We start from the raw sequence: 18,662 nt of genomic DNA, 5'->3' as shown, positions 1-18,662 counted from the left end.
TGGATGCCAGACATTTTGGATTTTACCTTGCTGGGTGCTGGATGGTTTTTTTATTCTTACAAATATTTTCACATTCCATGCTCATATGCAGTGTTACTCAGAAATAGTTTGATCTTTTTGTGTCTTATCTTTTATGTTTGTTTGGCAAGACTAGAGCATTATTTAGCTTAAGATGAATTACTCACCACTTCTAAGGCAAGACCCATCTCCAAACTTTATCAAAGTCCTAAGAGTTATGAGATTTTTCTAGTCTGGCTGGTGGAAATAAGCACGATTCCTGGCCCTATGTGATCACCATGTACTCTTTAAGACTTTCATATGTTTCTGTCCTCTCTATGAATAGCTTCCCCAATCAGTGCTCTGTTGATTACCTCCAGAGACTTTTAAAGAGTTCTCTTGTGCAGCTCTTTCTTTCCTATTCTCTGTCTTGTGAATGCTAAATGATTTTCCCTTTTTGTAATGGCCAATGATGAACATATTTTCAAATGTTTATTTTCTCTTGGTATATCCTCTGTGTGAAATGTCTGTCTACACCTTTTGCCCGTATTCTAATTAGGTATTTGGTTTCTTAATGTTGACATTTAAGAATTCTTCATATAGCATAGTTAAAAGGATTTTTTTGTCAGATATGTGACTTGCAATTATATTATTTTGTCCTTTCATTCTTCTAACAGGATTTTTACAGAGCAAAGCTTTTTACTTTTACTGAGATCCAGTTTATTGGAGTTCCCTTTTATGGATTGTTTGTTTGATAACAAGTCTAAAACTCTTTACCTAGTCATAGGTCCCAAAGATTTTCTCCTAATTTTTTTTTTTTTTAGAAAATTTGCTGTTTTTTATTGTATATTTAAGTTCATGGTTTGTTGTTGTCTTTTTTGTTTTGTTTTGTTTTTGTTTTTGTTTTTTAGTAGGCTCCATGCCTAGCATGGAGCCCAACATGGGGCTTAAACTCAGGACCCTGATAGCAAGACCTGAGCTAAGATCAAGAGTCAGACCCTCAGTTGACTGAGCCACGCAGGCACCCCCATGATTCATTGTGAGTTAATTTTTATAAGGTGTGAGGCTTATGCTCTATTCTTTTTTTCTTATGGATGCCCACTTCCTCCAGCATAGTTTGTTGAAAAGGCTCTTTCCTCCATTGAATTGCTTTTGCATCTTTGTCAAAACCCAATTGGACATATTATATGGGCCTCTTCTGAGCTCTCTGTTGGAATGCATTGACCTCTATGTCTTTCTCTGCCAATAGCACATTGTCTTCATCACTCTAGCTATCTAGGGAGCCTCAACTCCAGGGAGAGTCACTCTTCCCACTTTATTCCTCTTTCTCAAAATTGTTTTGGCTATTATAGAGCCTCTCTTTCAATATAAATTTACAAAAAACCTTCCTGTGACTACCAAAAAAAAAAAAAAAAAAAAAACCAAAAAACTTGCTTAAGTTTTGATAGAAGCTTTTAGGCTATCAACCAATAAAAGAGCAAGGACATCTTACCTATGTTCAGTCTTCCATGCACAATCACTTCTCAGCCTTTTGGCTAAGATCAAGTGTAGTCTTTCAATGCATAAACATATCATTTACTACCTTTAATACTTTTTTCCACAGACATAAATTTAATCTATCAAATAAACATCATCATTGAAATGCATTGTAGTTCAGTCATATAGATCTTCAATCCATTTGTTACCTTGCCAAAGAAAATCTTCAGAAATACCAACCTACCATTTTAGCATCTTGTTTAAAACCTATAAATGCATCTCTACTTTTGTCTCCATGAAAGAGTTCAAAAATACTTAAAAATCTATGAATCCCTACCTGTATCAATAAATACATTAATTGCTTTATCTTGGTACATTATAATTTTTATGAGCATTTTCTTGCCATACACAAATAGTGCTGAATACTGGAATTTTCCCTGAAGGTAATTTCTACTTTTTTTTTAATCAAAAACATTTCTTATAAGCAAGCTGCTATGGGAAAAATATACAGGATTACCTCTCATAATATTTCATCGTATTATTTTATTTCTATCTCGAATGCTCTACTGATATTCAGAAATCATATATCTTTGGTATAATTTAATAACATATTAACATATATATATATATGTATAAAACCATATAATGGAAGTGCTAATTGTAATTTGTTACAGAGGACATAACAAAATTTTACACTATTCTAACACATTTTTTAAAAGTTATTACAAAAAGATAAAAGTACTTTAGAAAAAAATCTTACATATCCTTGAATATAATTTTTAATTTGTTTATGTGAAAATGTATTAATAGCTATAGTATGTATTCATTAGTGATATACATAGAGAAACTTAATGAAATGTGAGAAAAAGGCAAAAAATAACATAAGATTTGTAAAATAGATTTACATGGTTAGCTCTAGTGGTTCTTAAGGAGAGGATGTAGATGAAAAACATTTCACTGTTATTAAACTTTTTTACACATGCTTAGAATATTTTATTAGGTTCAAGTTTAGTATGGTAGGTTAACAACAGTTGAAGTATATGTTTTGATTAAAGCAAAGAACATTATTCATCATAGTTTTAAAAGTCCAGTATTTTTCACATTATTCCAAAAAGATAAAGAACTACATTAAAGGCTGCTTTTACATATAGATTATTTACAATTAGATTTCAGATGAAAAAATGCTTTCTACTGCTGAATACACACACACACACACACACACACACACACGTGTGTACACTTTAAGTCTTCTAGTATATACTGTGTTAAGACATTCCATTGAAAAGGAATAAGGAACAGGATGGTTCGGGATGAAAACTCTTTAAAAGTTTTTTATTAAATTTTGTATAAAGTCTGTTGTGAACACTGGCAGAAGAAAACATTGCCTCATGTTTCAAGACCAACTACTGAGAAATGCAATGAGGCTAATATTAAATAGTTTGAAATTCACAAGCATCATCATCCATCATGCTGGAGTAAATAGGTTTCAGATCTAAACTTGAATTATGATTTGATTAAGGTAATTGGGTTGCCCTCCTCTTAAAATGGCGGGTTTTTTCCACAGAAATGAGGAATGATCTGTGCATCAGAAAGAGATGTTCATATCCATATCCATACATGTACATGTACACGTACACATACACATATACATGTACCAAGAGTTAGGATCAAAAGAAACAATTTCTTTTTATGGAGAATAATTACACAAAATAAGTGTGCGATCATCTTTCCTTTTATGCCTTTACAATACGAAATTAGCCTCTAAATCTGATGTATTTGTATTTTACCACTCTATTCCCTCAGAATTTTTATTTTATGTTATTTTAAATAAACTTAATTTAAAAGAAATGGAAAGGGTATACAGTGTAAAAAGCATACAGCTTGATGAATTTGCAGAAATGAAACCATAATGTTACCAGCATCAAGATAAAAAAAAAGAACTGATGATCTACACCCCCAAAGCTCCTTCTATTGTCTTCCAGCTACATCACCCAAGTGCACACACTCTCTGCACCCACAACAGCATATAATGTGTGTAATGTATGTGCACACTCTTGTGCTATGTTTTGTCCATTCAAGTTCTGTTTGTGAGATTCTTCCATGACACCGCTTCATGTCATTGTGGGTAAATGTGGTTTATTTGTCATTATTATGTTACACTATTCCATTGAGTGAACAGACCAGAAGTTATACATTCTAGTTCATTTGAACATTGCAAATGTTTCCAGGTTTGTGGCTTTGGAGAATACTGCTGCTCTGAGCATTCGTCTTCATGACTATTTGGGCATGGACATGATTCAAATCAATATTCAGTAATGGCAAGAGGAGGGGCCATTCCTTTCATGAAGTCTTCATCAAATATATGTTTCTGTTTTGCAGGAGCTGTTGGTAGGAATTTCCTTTCAGGTTAAGGGAGTACCTTGCTACACCTGATTTGTTAAAAGGTTTTTTTGTGGGTGATTTTGGGGGACAGTACACTGTGGAAAGTACACTGAATTTTGTCAACTATCTCTTCTGTAACTATCAAGTTGATTGAATGAGTTTTGTCCCTTTTAAAATGTGGTGAGTTGTATGGATTATTTTTTTCTAATTTTAAACCAACCTTTCAACCCTAAAATAAACTTTAGTTTGTTAGATTTTCATATGTGTATGTGTATGTATGTACATATACATACTAAATTTTAAGTAAGTATTTATATAGTGTTCATAAATACACACTTATAGACTTCGAATATATGCATATATATTTTTAAATTCTATTGGTATTCTTTGTTGAGATTTTTTTTTTTCCATTTACGTTGCTCAGTAACTTTTGTCAGTAATTTTCTCCTTTTAAATTCCTTTGTCAGGCTTAATTAAACACAGAAACTTAGAAAGTGTTCCTGTTTGTGTGACTAAGTTACTTCAAGAGTCATATCATTATTCCATTTGATTCGACTTTTTTCCAATTTCTACCACATTTCTTTCATTGATCTCTCAGTTATTTATTGGCACTTTGTTTCATTTCTGAGAAATAGAGAATTTTCTGATTATCATTTAGATGAATTTCACTATAATCAGAAACCATGCCCTCAGTAATTAAATCATTTAATTTTAATAACAGTGCATGGTTAACTTGAGGAAGTACTATATATGCTATGGAAAAGAATCCATATACTATCTATATGCCTAACAGGTTAAATTTCTTAATTATAATAAAATCTGTACATTTTCTCTCTCTCTCTCTCTCTTTTTTTTTTTTTTGCTTAATGTGGTCTTCCATTAGGATTATGCATTTGTCTGTCTCTTTGTTTTCTGTCAACTTTTGACAGATTCTTCATATTTTGAAACATATCTTGAAATACAACAATTTAAGTCCTTCTTGCCTTGAGTCCATTTTTTGGGCTGTTTGGCTTTCTTCTGATTAGTGTTTGCATGCTTTGTTGCTTTCCATCTTCTAAGAATGTCTTACATTTAAAAATATTTCTTGTAACCAGGCTATAGTTTTCTTTTGTTTAGGAAGTCTGGCAATCTATGTCTTCTATCTTTGGTTCAGTTACATAAAAACATACATATTGATGTATTTGGGTTTTTAAATATATCAAAATTTTTGTGGCATTTAATTCATTTGTCTTGTGATTTTATCTCCCTTTTCTTCCCTTCTATGTGTAAATCAAAAATTGTTATTATTTAGGGGTTCCCAGGGACTCAGTCAGTTAAACATCTGCCTTTGGTTCAGGTCATGATCTCAGGGTCCTGGGATGGAGCCCACATTGGGTTCCCTGCTCAGCAAGGAGCCTGCTTCTCCCTCTCCCTCTGCCTGCCACTCCCCCTGTTTGCGCTCTCTCTTTCACTGTCAAATAAATAAATAAAATCTTTTAAAATTTTTTATTATTTAGATTTACCTTGCTAGTTTTCTAAATTATCTTGTACTCCCTATTTAGTAGTCATTACATATTTTTAAAATATTTTGTATTTGACACTTCATAGTCTAATATAATTATTTTATTTCATTTTTTTCTTTTTTTAAGATTTTGATTATGTATTTGAGAGAGAGTTAGGGAGCGAGAGAGAAAACATGAGCGAGGGAGCAGCAGGCAGAGGGAGAACCAGGCTCCCCTCTGAGCGGGGAGCCTGGTGTAGCGTTCAATCCCAGGACCCTGGGATCATGACTTGAGCCCAAGGCAGCTGCTTAACCGACTGAGCCATCCAGGCACCATTTTTTCCACTATCTCAGTAATACTAGACCCTAGGAAACTTCAACTTTATTTACCATTTTTTATCATATTTCATGGAGATTTAAAATTTGTAAGACCTTACATTGTTTTGTAAATCAGTATTCAATCAATATTCATTTGTATTTGCCCTTATATGTGCCCTTTCTGGGGGTTCTCATTCCTTCTTGCATAGCTGTGTTTTCTGCTAGAAAGTCCTTTTGCCTGAACAACTTCACTTCCTATTTCTTTTGTTACAGATTATCTAGTGACAATTTGTCTCAATTTTTGTTTTTCTAAACTTGTGAACTATTCCTCAGTTTTTAATTGTTCAAAAACGATTTCATCTTTGCTTTTGAAAAATATTTTCACTGGATATATGTGATTGCTAAGGTGAGAGTTAATTGCTTCCAGCACTTTGGAGATTTAATTCAATTTCTTCCAGCTCCCATCACACCCATGGAAAGGTCAGCCATCAGCTTCCTTGTTGCTTTGAAGGAAATGTGATTTTGTTTCTCTGCCTGCTTTTATTTTTTGTTATTTTTGATTTTCAGTACTCAAACTGGGATGTACCTAGGTAGAGTTACCATTATATTCATACTGAAAGAGTATTTTGGTACTTCTTGAATATGTTTTAACTAATTTTTCCAATAATGTATTGTTCTAATTTTGTTTGAATTCTAACGGTTCCGGTTGATTTTTTCCTTGTATTCTATGCCCTCTACTTCTGGACTTCATCAACAGTAATGCTTTTAAGTCTATTTCTACAACACTTTTTTTTTTCAATGTTCATAATTTTTCTGTAATACAAATGTTCAAATATTTTCTATTGTCATATCATTTAGTTCTCTAATCTTATACTGTATCTAATTTAGTATTAGATGTTTCTAGCCACTTTGGTTAAATCTGTCTAGCTATTATCTATCTATATATGTCTATCAGCATTTACATAGATGTCCATTTATATTTTCTGTTTCCTTTGGCTTTTGTTCTTATGATCCTAGTTTTTGACATGTTTTTTAACCTCTGACCAAATTCCAGACACTTTGTTTCTAAAATAGTCTAGAGGCTTGTATGCTATTTTCATGCCTTATTTTCTGTATCTTGGAAAGTTCTCTCCTTCATTTCACAGATCAGATAGAGAAGAGGCTGATCATCTTACTCTTACCAGAGATTATGTCAAATCAAGGCTGGGCTGAAGTTTAGTAAGGCTGAGTCCACCTCTGATTTATACCGCTTCCCAGGTTTCTGTTTTGTTTTTGCTTTTACTTTTAAATAAAAATAGTATGTATTCTGTGGGGTTTTCCTGTATCAGTGAAAACCTCTAATCTCTATCCTCATGAGAACAGTAACAGTCTCGTACATTCTTCAAAATTCTTCTGCAAAACTTTAGACCTGTGCTCCATGCAACCTCAGCATTTGGTAAATGTACTGAAGAAAATTAACTATGAGCTATGTATATGAGCCTGTAAATTTCCATTCGTAATTCTTCTGTTTTCCCCATCCTTTCTCAGTAACCCTCCTCTGGGCTTTGCGGTAGACTTCCAGCTGCCCCAAATGCCTTGCCTAGTAGATGCCCTGGGGGTTTCGGGTGTTCAGGAAGCCATCCTTTGAGTTTTTCTCCATTCAGAATTCTCTCTGGTTCCTTTTGTCCAGAAACTGTCTACTGTTTAGTTGTGTTTTGAACTTTAATCTGTTCAATTAATAGAATATCGTTATTGTCTTACCTAGTCACTATTTGTCTAGACTCAACCACATTTACAAAATATCTGAGGCATGACTGTACCTCTTGGACTTCCATTCTGGGAAGATTTTTCTTTTTCCTTTTTTTTTTAAGATTTTATTTATTTATTTGACAGACAGAGATCACAAGCAGGCAGAAAGGCAGGCAGAGAGGGGGAAGCAGGTTCCCTGCTGAGCAGAGAGCCCGATGTGGGGCTCCATCCCAGGACCTGAGTCAAAGACAGAGGCTTAACCAGCTGAGCCATGCAGGCGCCCCTAGGGGGGACGATTTTTCTTTGGATGATAAATATTAATTATAACTTAGTAGGTTTTCTGCTGTGTAACTGCAGAGTTTCTAGGTGTTACTCTGTTCAAATTTGAAATCTAAATAAGAAGTAGACAATTGTAAAGATGATTAATGAATACAAATTCCCAAAGTTAGTTTGGAACAAAAATAAGTTGTGTTCAAAATGAAGTACAACATGAATTGTGTCTTTGGTCCGAGAGATCTGGTGTTAGTTTGTAACTCTGAGACCCCGTGAATTTAAAAGTCTACTTTCTTCTCATCTCTTTGTGAAACCAAAGCTAATGATGCTGCTCTTTAAAGTACAGCCAAATCCATGTTAATCGAGTGCAGATTATTATGGAAGCTATAATAATCACAGAAAAATTGATAATGACTTGAATCAGTGTCTGGCTTGTTAATTGTAAAAGCTTTTACTATAAAAAGAAATTACTTAACAACTACACTTAACTAGTTATGAAGTTTTATTAGAAATAGAGATTAATGGTTCCTATGGTATCTAGCGCAAGATATAAAACATCATTGTGTTTAAAGTAAAACTGTGATATTCAGATGTTGATAATCTACAACCAGGTAAAGATTTGGAAACCATAATGTTTCACTTTTCTTTCGTGTTTCATATATTTAAATGATTTTATTAACAAGAATATAGTGAAAGAAGCTTTCTGACTAATAAAACTGAATATTCAAACATTATCCTCTCCAGCAGATAAGATTTACTGAAAGAAATTCTATCTCAATTCTACCAGCTCAAACATTTTAGAATCCCCTTCAATATAGAATAAATTTGATACTTTTTTATTACATATAAAGCTTAAAATTGAAGTCTTTCAGGACAACCAATTCAGTGACAAAACTTCTCCTTTTAGTTTAGCTTTCTGATAGTAGACCCTTTCAGGAAAATATATTCCAGTAAAGAAAGGTAAGTGAGGACATAAGAAACATGTGTGGACTGGTTTTTGTTTGCTTTATATTACATGAAGTCCTTCAGATATACTCTCTGATTTAATGCCTCCAATTCGATGAAATAGACATTGTTATTTTTATTTTCAAGGTGTGACAACTGACAAAGAAAGGTATTGAGCAGCCGGTAAGGGTGAAGGTCTAATTTGAAAAGAGGTGTGTCTAAATTTTTCCACCCGCAAAGCATTAAATGTAAACATAACAGAGACAAATAGAAGGGGAGCAGTTTCAAAGAACACAACGAGAATGAGAGCCTCAAAACAGCTTCATTACCTTCACAACTCTCTGGTGAGGCACATCCCTAGATTCCAGAAATCCAATGATCCAATGATCGTTTGTTTGTTTTTCACCTTTTTTCTTTCACCATATATGTATATGTATATAATTTTACTTAGAAGTAACCATCAGGAATGAACTAAGAGATCTGGAATGGAGACAGAAAGAGAAAAACAGACAGAAAGAGAAAGAAGAGGGAGTGTGTGTGCTTTGGGTATATTTGGTGAAGTTTACATGACTGTGACTGTCACCCCAGTTAATACCAAGACTTAACTTTAATCCTTCTCAGGGACTTTGCATCCTGTAATTAGATAAGCTCCAGCAGGTTGACACAGGAAGGCAATACAGAAAGCATTTCAGGCTGTGGTAAGGATTATTGACTTTAAGTGATGGCTAATTTACATTTTGCTTTTGAGAAAACTTTTGTGATCTACACAAGGAAAAAACAATAAAGAGAAGAAAAGAGGACATAAAGAAAACGGATAAAGGAGAAGGGGGGAAAGAATAAGAAATTACAGGAAAAAAGAAAGAAAACCAAAAGAAGAGAAAATTTACAATCCCAAGGCATTTTTATACCGCTGGTATGTCAGGGACAAAGAGCAAACTTCTCCACCTCACTGTTTTATATGGAAGTTTCTAGCTGAAACTATGGAGTCATTCATAATAATGGATGATGAAGAGTTTGCTTCATCAGAGCAGGATTAAATCAGTCTCCAATGTAATATAAAAGAAACAGGAGATAATATTATAAAGCTGGAATTCATGTTTTGAGAGAGAAAAACGTTTTGGATGAAATCAGAAAGGTTAGTCAGGAATGGGGACTTCTGCAATATTTAGAACTTCATGGAGATGAGCAAAGGTAGGTGGATTTTTAACATATTTGACTCTGTGACATGCTATATACATTCTTTTATTTCAGAATGTATTCACCAACTCATTTGAGAAATTTTAGTAAATTCAGTGTTTACTAAATTTAGTAATTTAGTGTTTCGTAGACTCCAAATCAATGACTCTTTTGAATGTTACTTGATGCTGAAATGAATCCCAAGACCACGTATCTCTACCCCAGCAGCAGAAATATTACATCAGCTTCCGTTGTATGTGCCCCGCTGACCATGAATTCTTTGGTAACGGGTATCAGATGTTGTGGTACTCATTTTCTCAGTCCTTCCTCCTCTCTGCTATAGGTGACATGATTCCTTCTTGCATGGATATACCCAGGTATATCCATGGGTAGCCCCAACTGTGACCTCAGTCAATAGGAATTTAAGAGACAGCCAAGGTTTCTTATTACCATGTGAGAGAACCACACATGCATGCAATCTATTCTTTATCTAAAATGTGCAGTTGCTTATGTAACTCACTATGTCTTCCTCCTTGTGCAGCTAAGGACTTTTATGTCAAGATACTCTTCTAAGGAACTAGGGAAACTGTTAGGTCCTAGTATGTGTGAAACCATAAACTAGAAAACATCCATACAATGGCTACCACAGAAGTACTTTTTGCAAATAGTATGTATAAAAGATTTTAATTAGAACCTAGTGGATGTATAGATTAAATTACTTCTAGGGCATCTGTTCTATTTTTAATTCCAAGCTCTCAATTCGTCAAGAAATATATATTCCACTAATAATAAAAACACTCTTATTTCAAGACTACAGTTAAATTATCGGTTGATAAAGTTTATTTTGTGGGAACCACACTAGGTGTTCATCTCTTTTATGGTTGTGTTCAGTGAGTACTTCTATAAAAGTATTTCAATTGATCTAAGAGTCTTACATCTTTAATTGTACTATATAAGTATGTGGTCCCTGTTTCAGTTTGAAAGAGTGAAAGAACATTTTGGTGTTCTTTGGTGCCTAGGAAGGGAAAAGTTTTACTCTAAATACCAGAGAATTATTCTTCCGAGTGGAGACAGCCACCCATGTGCCCATAGCTTGTCATCCTCACTTGTCATACTGGTGAGGCCTTTCTCCTATGTGCTTCCTAATCTCCATATAAGATTATGGAGGATTCTTGTATATATATATGCATATATTTTCTCAGTCCATGTATATATATATGCATATATATATATACACACACACATATATATAATATTTATATATTTATATATATAAATATATATAATCCTCCCAGGATAGATATAGATAGATATAGATAATCTGGGAAGATTCTAATAGCAGCAGCTAACACATTCTATGTATTTCCTGTTAATTCAACAGTAGCAAAGAAGAAACCTGGAATTGTTCATTCGTCCTTGATATATCTGTATGGATATATCAAAATGAAACTATCTTTACAAGGAGCTTTCTTGCAAACACCATCACCTTTAACTACATATAATACAATTGTATGTTCACCATTATGGCATTATACTACTACAGAGTGAGGTAAAAAAGTATTTTATCAACATTTAAAACTGCTGAAAAACAGCTGACTCTGGTGCACCAACAGAAAGCCAAGAATAAAGAGTATGACAACCCAAATACTAAAATTCCTTACTCTCGTACAGCTGGTTCTGCCATGCAAAACATACTCTCGTTATTGTCCTCCTTAATCCCCAGAACTCCTGTGAGATATAGGGGGAAATAATGTCATTAAAAAAAGGTGAATTTCCCAACATGAAAAATTGTAAAGGCCAGCTATCCAGTATTGTGCTTTCAGTTAATAATACTGTACCATACACTTAAATACTTGTTAAAAGATTGGGCTCCTGGGCGGCTCAGTTCATTAAGCATCCCACTCTTGATTTCAGCTCAGGTCGTGATCTCAGGGGTGTGAGATCCAGCCCAGCATGGGGCTCCACACTGGACATGGAGCTTAAGATTCTCTCCCTCCCCCTCTGCCTCTCTTTACCCCACCCCCACCTGTCACTCACACTCTCTCTCAAAACAAAGCAAAAACAAAAACGGAAAAAACCCAACCCCCTACAAATGTTTAAAATGTATGAAAAGTACTTAAATGTACAGTTGCAAAGGTAAGAAAGTGTCATGCAGAAAATTATCTTCACACAAAAGTAACCTCCAAGTACAAGTACGCTACCAGACAAACTACCCTAGAGATGAGGGACCAGAAAGGCTCACAGAACAAAATGAATGACTTGAGCTAATTTAGAGCACACAGCACAAAGCAAAGCAAAAGAGATGGGTGCTTAACTGGCCAAGGATATAATGCAATTAAATTGAAAGGACACTACCTGATTCTTGGGGTTTGCAGTGTTCGTGGTGTGAGGATGGTATGAACAGGAGGACAAAAACAGGTCTGAATGTGCCTTGCAAGGGCAGAGGGCTCACGGGGCCATGATGGCAGTCATCAAATGTTGGCTGAATTTAGATTGCAAGAATATTGAATGTCTCATGTATATTCAGTGTGTCATGAATATTTAGTGCCCCTTGTGCCTCATGTATATTTAGTGCCTTGTGAATATTAGTTAGGTATTTCTGCTTTCTCCCATCCCTTTCCATAGTCAGATATATGATCCACTTTATCTTTCTAACATGCACCACAGTTTAACATGTAGGTTACTCTATTCATTCTCCTTTCCTCTGTAGCAGAATGAGTTTTCTGAAATATAGAAAATGAATTTCACCATAAGAAAAAAAATCTCCTAAGGACCAAATGTAGAAGATGCTGAAAAGCAAAGAAATAATGGATAAGCAAAGGTACTATCATACCTTTGATAGTCCTGGAGATGGTATAAGTTGGAAAGTAATTTGGCAAGAGGTATCAAACATCTTAAACCATTGCGATTATTTGACATTTTCTCCTATTCTCGAATGTTATCTTACTTACATAATAATTCTATGAAAAAATACATGTGTAATAACACATATAATGTGTGTAATAACACATATAACACATAGTATAACAAAATTGAAAAAGCATAAATATGTAACTGTAGAACATTCATTAAATAAGTGTCATACCTATAAAATAAAATGACCAAACCAGGTGATTATATGGAAAATGTATAGTCACATACATGGTTAGAAACATGAAGTAAAGTTTTATAAATAACTTTGTGGAATTCATTAAATGTATAAAACTAAAATAGATAATATTTATATTAAGTATGCACACCTGTAAAATTAACATATATATTAATTGAATAACTAGTTGAATACCTTAAAATTTCCTACAGGTCCCATTAAATAAAAATAATTTGTAAAACAAATCCTGAAATATTAAGTATTTCATGGCAAAAAGATATAAATATTATTTCAAACGACAGTTTTATGTGTGTGCCTCTTTGTGTCTTAAAGGAGTTAAAGAGGCATAATTTCCCTGTGTATATTTCTTTTCTTCTTCTTTCCAATTTCAGTAGAAATTTAAAACATGAAAAAAGAACTTTAAAACCTCCAGGGAGTGTATTTAGTCCTTAAGACCAGTGAAATAAAGAGTACCCCAGAGGGAGTAAAAACTCTTACCAAAAAGTCAGCTTGGACGAGGCATTGAAGTAAATGTGATCCTTATTTTTTTTAACCTTTATATTTTTTAAAATTAGAGTATAACGAATAAAATGCTGCCTATAATTCAGACCCAGGTCAAAATAATAGGTCTTATGGAAAAAAAAAGAAATTACTTTTTTCATAGTTTTAAGTATATGTCCATGTGAAAACATAACATTTAAATTTCAAAAATAATTTTTGACATAAATTTACCTTTGTAATCAAGTGGAAAAAAAAATATATATGTATATGTATGTATATAACATAATGGTACAAGAAAATTAGAATTCATTTCTCCTTTTCACATAAAAACATAACTGAAATAATTTAAACATTTAAAGAAAACATTATAGAAATGTAAACTATCCTACATTTTGATATAGTTTTGACTATTCTAAATTTGAAAATTTAGACAAAATCATAGGATGTATAACTTAGACAGAACTGAACAATATGTGGAAAAAGGGAACATACATATATTTTCTTGTTCTCTCCTCAAAATTTAGTAATAATTAAAGAATTATGTCAGAAGAAATGAATAATGCAGAGTTATCTAAAGCATTCTGCTGTGTTTATAATTTGATTTGATTTTTTAATAAAATATATTAAGTCTACACAGTGCCATGCACATAGATAGAAAAAAAAAACAGATTTTTCATGCATAGGATCTTGATACATATTGACAAATTAATTTTCCCTAAAGTTTAATAAATGTGTATGCTACCAGTAGGGTGCAGGAAATGCCAGACTCACTATCCTGGTTTTGGCACTGAATATTATTCTCATCTTAACATTTACCAATATGATAGACAAGCCCAAATGTTTCAGTATTTTTATTTTAATTATTTTGGTTACTAGAAACTTGAATAATTTTTGATCTGTTAATTGGTTATTTATATTTTCTTCCTTGTGGTCTTTACTCATTTTATGTGGAGTAACTAATGTTTTTAATTTCCTTTGATTTATGAGATTACATTAAGTATTGAAGACATCTCACTTATTACCTCCAAAGAAATATGTTCTGGAGGGTCACAAATTTTATTTCATACCACAAATCCAATATTTCAATTTTTGTACATTCCTATATATCTTTAAATGTTAAATGTATTTCTTTTGCAGCTCTAGACTTTTATTATTTTTTTTTTTTAAGGAGCACTGGGACCCAGGATTACCAGCTGCCCAGGTACCAAAAAATTATGCTTCCGAAATCTCTTGATGTCAATTCCTCACGAAGAGCAATGGAGCTGTCCTACATAATATTTTGCTTTCAATACAGACGTGAAAAAGAATACTTTTCTGTAAAGAGGAAGAGGGCGGGGCGGGGCAGGGCAGAGGAAGAGAGAGAGGGAGAGAACCTTAAGCAGCTGCATGCCAAACACGGGGCTTGATTTCACAACCTTGAGATCAGGACCTGAGCCCAAATCAAGAGTTGGAAGCTTAACTGACTGAGCCACCCAGGCGCTGCAGAAGGAATAGTATCTTCTTCTCTCTCTCTCTTTTTAAGATAGATTTGTTTGAGAGAGAGACAGTGCATGCATATGAGTGGGGAGGGGGCAGAGGGAGAGGAGAAAAGGCACATTGAGCAGACCCCCCACTGAGTGCAGAGCTAGACCCAGGGGTTGATCTCATGATCCTGAGACCATGACCTGGGCAGAAACCAAGAGCTGGTTGCTCAGCTGACTGAGCCACCCATGCACCCTGAAAGAACTTTCTCATTAGCTTCTGTGCAAAGGTAGACCTATTATAATGACCTTTGTTATATTTTTTAATCTTTCTAAGGCTATAATAAACTTTAAATTAGTTGTACATGCTTTGCTAGTTAAAGTATATTTACACACTACTTCTGTACCGTGTCTGTACATAGTGTCAATTTATTTATCTCTTTACTAAGGCTTACCCAATTACACAAGGTGGTACAGTCTATTTTGCAAATCCTGAAATGACAATAACAAATGCAGAAAAAAGAGTGGGGCATTTTAATATCAAGCACTCTCCTACCACAGTAGGTTATCAGGGCAAACTGAAAATTTCTGTATCTGCTTTATACAAGATATTATTCTGTACTTGAATAATCCTAGAATTTAATCCCTTCAATAAATGTTTTTTGAGTATTTATTACATTCTTCAATGGTGCATGTTAATGTCCTCCTCTACTATGGGTGTCACAAGATTATTATTATACATATATCAAAGATTGGTTTTTCTGGATTTGTATTTATAAAAACCTGAGTATATCCACAATGGAGGACAAGGGATATGATGAACAAGGGATATTCCATGTGTTAAGAGACAGTTACAAAATACCCCAAGTGCTATGTAGGGAAAAATAACCACCAATACTACACAGAATGAAAAAGGAAAAACAGGAGACTATTTGGCCAGAGTATGCTGGAGATGTTTATGGAAGAAGAAAAAATTAAGCTAAGTTATTAGATGATGTTCCTCTTCTAATAAAGGACATAATTGATTCTGAGAATATTGTCTCCATTAATTGTAAGAAAATCATACCACCAAGTTCCTATCAGGATATCAAAATGAAATAAGGCTTAACCCACAATTTGAAATAGGATTGTGAAAATATCACACTCTGAAATAAATGCAAAAACAGGTAACAATAGGTTGGATAAGTGATCTGCACAAATCTTCCTAGAAGTGTCAATGTGAGATCATTTCTGGATAGCAGATGATAAAGTAGGCAAATTATTCTTTATCACGATTCCTTAGTGCATCCCCAAAATGAAGATATTGTAACATATTGTGAAAAATAAGATGTGTGTGGGTGGTTCAGTTGGATAAGTGTGACTCTTGGTTTTGGCTCAGGCCATGATCTCAGGGTTGTGAGATCGAGCCCAATGTGGGGCTCCATGCTAAGTGTGGAGCCTGCTTAAAGATTCTTTCCCCCTTTTTCTCTGTGCCTTCCTACCTCTCCCTCTTAAAAAAAAAAAAAAAAAAAAAAGGAAAAAAAGTGTTATTGTAAGTTTTCACAACAAATGAAGAATATGGCAGAAAAAAAGAGATGAAATTTTCACTGAAATGACCATTTAAAGCCAGTTAGAAATTTTATCTTTATATGGAATGTGACACTTAGGACAGCCAGACAAGGCAGCACTCTGTAAGTGATTTTTCCCACTCACTGTGTGCTCACCGTGAAGATGACTCGTGACTGAAATGTCGGGCTTCCTGAGAGCAAATATGTTTATGCGCACGTAAACCTTACAATGATACTGTAGATGCTTCTGGATTCCATGTTAACACTTTTGGCTGTTTTGTTTTGTTTTGTTTTTGTTTTTTTCCTGCCTGTTGAAATGCTCATTTCTTAGTCTCCATAGAGCAGGGTGGCTTTATGTCCTGACCAGCCCGGGTCAGAACCCATTAATGTCCATCACCTCACTATCTTCATTACTAGTGTCACTCTCAGAAGAACCAGTTTGGAGAAGATTTCCTGTGGTGACACTCTTAGTTACTTCCTCCTCAGCCGGTGAGTGTTCCTAAGGCTTCCTGTAGTGTGCCTTTTTTTCTTCTCACTACATTCAAGCCTTAACATCCCTTCGTAAGATTTTGAGTTTCTTCGCTGTGCATCGAACTCTTCAAACTACAGTCTTACAGAGATTTGTATCTGGAAACCCAAAGTGTTGTGTTCGTCTGCCTGCATGGATATTCCAGGGACATCATAAACTCAAAACCCCAAACTGCATATATGCTTTTTCTTCCTACTGCACTTACTATGTCCGTGGAAAGTGTCACAATCCACCTCATCTCAGGCCTCCCTATCTTTTTTGTCATATAAGCAACCATCAGTCCTGTCAAGTCTGCCTCCTCTGTAGCTCCCTAATTTGCTGCTTCACTTTTTTTTTTTTTAAGATTTTTTATTTATTTGAGTGAGAGAGACAGCAAGCGCTAGCAGGGGGGAGGGGCAGCAGGAGAGGGAGAAGCTTACTCCCTACTGAGCGTGGAGCCCCCTGTGGGGCTCTATCCCAGGACCCTGAGATCATGACCTCAAGCCAAAGGCAGATGCGTCCCTGCTTCACTTTTTAGACAATATCACAGCAGTTGAAAATATAGGCAGGTGAGTCAGAGAAATGTGGACTGGAATCCTTGTCTTACCACTTACTAATTATATAAAGTATTTAATTACTGTGTTGAAGTTTTCTCTTTTGTCTGTTTAAGGATAGTAGGAGTTCCTACCTACCTTATAAGGTAGTTTTAAAATTTAAGTGAGAGAATGCTTAGAAAGCACTTTTTATGGCACATAGTGGTTTACTAAATATTAGCTATGGCTTTTAATATTGTTTTAATTATGATGAGTGCGACCCACTACCATCTCAGGACTAGATCCCTACAACCACTTCTGACTATGGTTTCCCATCCCTACAACCACTTCTGACTATGGTTTCCCAGATTTCACGCTTCTCTTCGCATTGCCCTTCTTTATCCTGCAAGTAGAATAATATTTTAAATACACACATGTGTGCCCATCATTCTCCTGCTCAGTGGCTGCCCACCATGTTCAGTGTAAATACCAAACCTTTTATCGTGATGCCGCCACCATTCCTGACCTGTCTCCTGCTTACCATGCTAGCTTTCTTGACTCCCCCTTTAACAAAAAAGGTTTTTCAAGCTTGAGTGTGCCTAAGAAGTGCTAAAAAATATATTAAGACTAATTCCTAGGATATGCCCACAGATTTTAATTTAGTAAATCTGGAGTGAGGCCCAGAACTCTGCATTTTGTTAAGTTTTTATTTAATTTCCAGTTAGTTAACAGAGAGCAATGTCAGCTTCAGATGTACACACAGCAATTCAACCCTTCCAAACACATGATTCTGCATTTTAAATTAACTCCATCCCCTCCCTCACAGCAAACACCCTCTCCCCAGGAGATTCTGCTATAGGGAACACAACTTTGGAAATCTTGTCTTAAACTCCAAATGCCTTCATCAGCATTTTTGCCGACCTGCCTCTTATTTTTTACTTTCACCTTAGCAGTTACTTTCGAGGAAGCAGTAAGTTGAGTTTCTTTTATTATAATTCTGTGCAGAAAAGCAAATTTCTAATATCAGTTTGGTATCCTACACAGGTTTTTGTTTTGAGAAGATAATTCATTAAGTAAAGTTGCTACTTTTCCCGGTCTATATTAATCCATTGTTACCTTAATGTTTCCATTTCTCATGGGTTTGGTTGGTCAGCGTGAGGAACACTTTCCTGAAAGCTGAATCCTCCGAGGCAAGCGATATAAGTGACATAATTAATATTTACAAACAAAATATAGCTCCTTACATTGAA

The 18,662-nt window shown here is 34.6% G+C and overlaps 1 non-coding gene across 1 annotated transcript; it reads right to left on the bottom strand.

Annotated features, from left to right (window-relative positions):
* Window positions 1-14,530: 14,530 nt before the first annotated feature.
* On the bottom strand, window positions 14,531-14,679 carry LOC123390083. The gene has a single exon (XR_006604726.1). It is a non-coding gene; the product is annotated as a U11 spliceosomal RNA (small nuclear RNA).
* Window positions 14,680-18,662: the final 3,983 nt, after the last annotated feature.

The sequence above is a fragment of the Mustela putorius genome, unplaced genomic scaffold (genome assembly GCF_011764305.1).
Source record: "Mustela putorius furo isolate JIRA1106 unplaced genomic scaffold, ASM1176430v1.1 tig00537227_pilon_pilon_pilon, whole genome shotgun sequence".
Lineage (NCBI taxonomy): Eukaryota > Metazoa > Chordata > Mammalia > Carnivora > Mustelidae > Mustela > Mustela putorius.
This window is presented reverse-complemented; position numbering and strand designations above follow the sequence as displayed.